Below are 3,223 nucleotides of genomic sequence, written 5' to 3' on the forward strand. Positions count from 1 at the left end.
AGTTGTTAACATCAATTTTCCCTACTTTAGAAAGAAGGAAATGGAAGAACATAATTAACCACTGAAGCATTCATTAAGTGCCTAATAAATGTTAGGCACTGTACTAAATTTTGGGGATATAAATCAAGTCCAGTCATCAATTATTAAGTCCTTCCTATATGCTAGGTATTAAGGGCTGGGAATAAAAAGAAAATGAAAAACACTCTTATTGTTTAGTGGTGTCTGACTCTTCATGACATCCATAGGGTTTTCTTGACAAAGATAGTGGAATAATGAATCAGGGCAAATAGAGGTTAAGTGAGTGGCCCTAGGTCAGCATAAGTAGTAAGTAAGTAACAGGCTGAACTTGAACTGAAGTCTTCTTGAGTCTAGGTCCAGTGCTGTATCTAGTGAGCTACTTAGCTACTCCCAAAAGGACTGTTCCTACCTTCAAGGAGTTCACCATCTTAAGGTGGAGACAAATAAGAAAAATACAGAATTGTGGGAAAGAATCACAAGTTGTTTAAAGACTCTTTGTAAAGAATTTTAGGATTAGATTCATCACTTTCAATCTGAGAGTGAAATAATTCTAATAACAACTCATACTTATAAAGTACTTTCCAAATGAATTTTCTTTTTTCTTTCTTATTATCTCTCTCTGTCTCTCTCTCTGTCTCTCTCTGTCTCTGTCTCTGTCTCTGTCTCTCTGTCTCTCTGTCTCTCTCTCTCTCTGTCTCTCTCTCTCTCTCTCTGTCTCTCTCTCTCTCTGTCTCTCTCTCTCTCTCTCTCTCTCTCTCTCTCTCTCTGTCTCTCTCTATCTCTCTCTCTCTCTCTCTCTCTCTCTCTCTCTCTCTCTCTCTCTCTCCCCTTCTCTTTATTTCTTTTCTTTACAATTGGTGTTAAGTGAGTGGCCCAGGATTACATAGATAAGGAAGTTTCTGAGAGCACATTTGAACCTTGAACCTCAAATCTCAAAGCCTGGCTCTCTATCCACTGAGTCAACTAGCTGCCCCTCCAAACACATTTCACAGCAACAATCTGTAAGGATACACATGGACAGTCACTGGGAGAGTAAGAAAGATCATCTATTTTTCTAATCCTGGTCCAAAGGATCCTGACAAACTTTTCAAGAGAATCTTCCACAGCACACAATAAAAGAATGAATTTGCCAAGCCTGATGCATTATGGCAAAGCAGACAGCTAATCTACATACTTTTGGCTAAAGGTTGTATGAAGTTCTCTACAGTGACAAAATCTGGTGAATTGTTTCCTCCAGGCTGACTACATAAAGACCTGGAGATCATGAGGCAGAAACTCCGAATTAGTAATTGGGATAATAGAAGTCACATTTTAATCACTGAAAAGAAATAAAATAGTTCTTTACTCACCACCAAGATTCTGTATAGCATCCATTATATTTTTCTTATTCATCTTCCCTTTGGCTGTAAGACAAGGTGCAATCCAGATCACAGAGAATTAGGATAATAGCACAAATTCATTTTGTAAAGCTAGGCTATGAAGACTGTTTTATTCCCTCCTTGCTTCACGAAATAATGATGAAGAAACATAAAAGATTCTCAAAAGGATTAATTTATCCTTTTAACACAGAATGTTTTGAGTCTGCGATAACACAATCCATTGTAGTGACTAAAGATTTATTGCTTTGCTTCTAATAAGTATTTCACAGCCTGATGAGGAGTAACTTTTTTAAAGGAGATAGTAAGCAGCATTGGTTTGGAAACAGGTTGTTTTTAGTATGTAAAACTCTGAATATGTATTATGTATAGTATGTATTAGAAAGTATAGGATAGATTTAAATAGTAAGTCCCATATGGTGGTTCTCTTTGATTTTTTCCTGTTCCTTTATGTATTTTATACATCTTTCTTTGATGCTCTTTTCATCATTATAATTATTATTATTTTGCATTACTATTCCTACTTTGTTCTCTTTCCTATAACTGTCGCTTGGCCCCAAATAAAACCTCTAGCTTATAACAAGGAAAAAATACAGTCAAGACAAAAAGTCCACACACTGGCCATGTCTGAAAATATGTCCCTAGGGTTTCACTTCCAGTCTTTAAGTTCTCTTATGAGAGATGAAAATTATGATTGATCATTACTCTTCAGTAGTCTGAGGTGATTGAATCAATCTTGAGTCTTTCAAAGTTTCCTCCAAGAAGTAATCATTTTATTAGTTTTTTTCTTTACTTCACTCAGCATGTGTTCAAAAGAGTCTTCCCATATTTCTCTGAAGCTATAGTACATGCTGTTTTTTCATGGTGCAATAATATTCTCTTTCATTCATGTATAAAACTTTCCTTAATCATTCACCTATTGATTCTCATTTTGTATATTTCCAGTTCTTTACTATAACAAGAAGTCCTACAATACAGGATTCATTTTGTACTTTATAGGTCCCTTTATGTTTTTCTTTGCTCTCTTTAAGGACATAAACCAAATAGCTAAATAGATAGGTCTAGGAGAATGATAAAATGCCTGTCTTCTCCAAATTTTCTGAATAAGTATATTAATTTAGCCAGGATTGCCATTTTTATTGTATTGACATGGCCCAAATGAAAGATAATGTCTCCCCATTTATTTAAGTTTATCTTTATTTCTGAAAAGAGAAATGTTGTAATTATGGGTATATAATTTATTTTCCTATCTGGGTAGCTGGATTGTCAAAGATTTTATAATTCTTTGTTTATTTTAATTTTTTCAAACTCTAATCTTCACTCTTAGAAAGGATATAAGGCAAAAGAATAGCAAGGGTAGACATTTCCGGTTAAGTGACTCACCTGGGGTCACACAGCTAGGAAGTATCTGAGAAAAGATTTCAACCCAGGTTTTTCCAACCCCAAGCCTGGCCATGTATTTACTGAGCCACATAGCTGCCCCTGGAAGCATCTTTCTTTAGAGAGTATCAGACATTTTCACACAAGCCAGCCCAAGTTCCTCTGATGGTCACAGTGTAATGTGGAACACTTACCATCAACTGGCAGTTGTTTCAGAAGAGCTTGCTTTTCTTTTTTTGTCACTTCGACCCCCCTGTCCTCCAGAAAGTCTTCTAGGTTTTGAGGATCGATATTTTCTGTTTGTGAAAGATGTCAATGGTGAATGAAGTGAAGGTGAGGAATATATAGTGACTCTAGAGTGAGAATGACACCAAGAATCTTTTCCCTCTTCAATCTATCTTTCAATAAAATTGCCAAAGTGATTCCCTATTTCTGCTGGATCAAATACA

The 3,223-nt window shown here is 35.7% G+C and overlaps 1 long non-coding RNA gene across 1 annotated transcript; it reads right to left on the bottom strand.

The window, feature by feature from the left end:
* Positions 1–3,066, bottom strand: LOC123254843. The gene is made up of 3 exons (XR_006506710.1): positions 2,969–3,066; positions 1,368–1,421; positions 1–24 (listed from the first exon to the last, which is right to left on the bottom strand). It is a non-coding gene; the product is annotated as an uncharacterized LOC123254843 (long non-coding RNA).
* Between the last annotated feature and the right edge of the window lie 157 nt (positions 3,067–3,223).

Source organism: Gracilinanus agilis, unplaced genomic scaffold (genome assembly GCF_016433145.1).
Source record: "Gracilinanus agilis isolate LMUSP501 unplaced genomic scaffold, AgileGrace unplaced_scaffold33772, whole genome shotgun sequence".
Classification (NCBI taxonomy): domain Eukaryota; kingdom Metazoa; phylum Chordata; class Mammalia; order Didelphimorphia; family Didelphidae; genus Gracilinanus; species Gracilinanus agilis.